Source organism: Penaeus monodon, chromosome 29, assembly GCF_015228065.2.
Source record: "Penaeus monodon isolate SGIC_2016 chromosome 29, NSTDA_Pmon_1, whole genome shotgun sequence".
In the NCBI taxonomy this organism is placed as follows: domain Eukaryota; kingdom Metazoa; phylum Arthropoda; class Malacostraca; order Decapoda; family Penaeidae; genus Penaeus; species Penaeus monodon.
In genome coordinates, this window is record NC_051414.1 from 26,141,408 (window position 1) to 26,141,633 (window position 226).

Sequence of the window (226 nt, forward strand, 5' to 3'; positions counted from 1 at the left end):
GTTAAAATGCCCCGCTAGCTCACTTTTTCGGCGGGGTTAAAATTAGCCATCCTGGCATATGCCTAAGGAGCTCAGTCATGCTTTGTTGACTGTAACCGAAAAGATAAGCCATCCTGGCGTATGCCAAGATGGCTCATCTCCAAAAGCGTGCCCCACCCCAGGCACATGCCTAGGTCTCGCCGATGTCAGGTGTTTGCTGTCTGAAAATGTATGTCATGTAGGAATG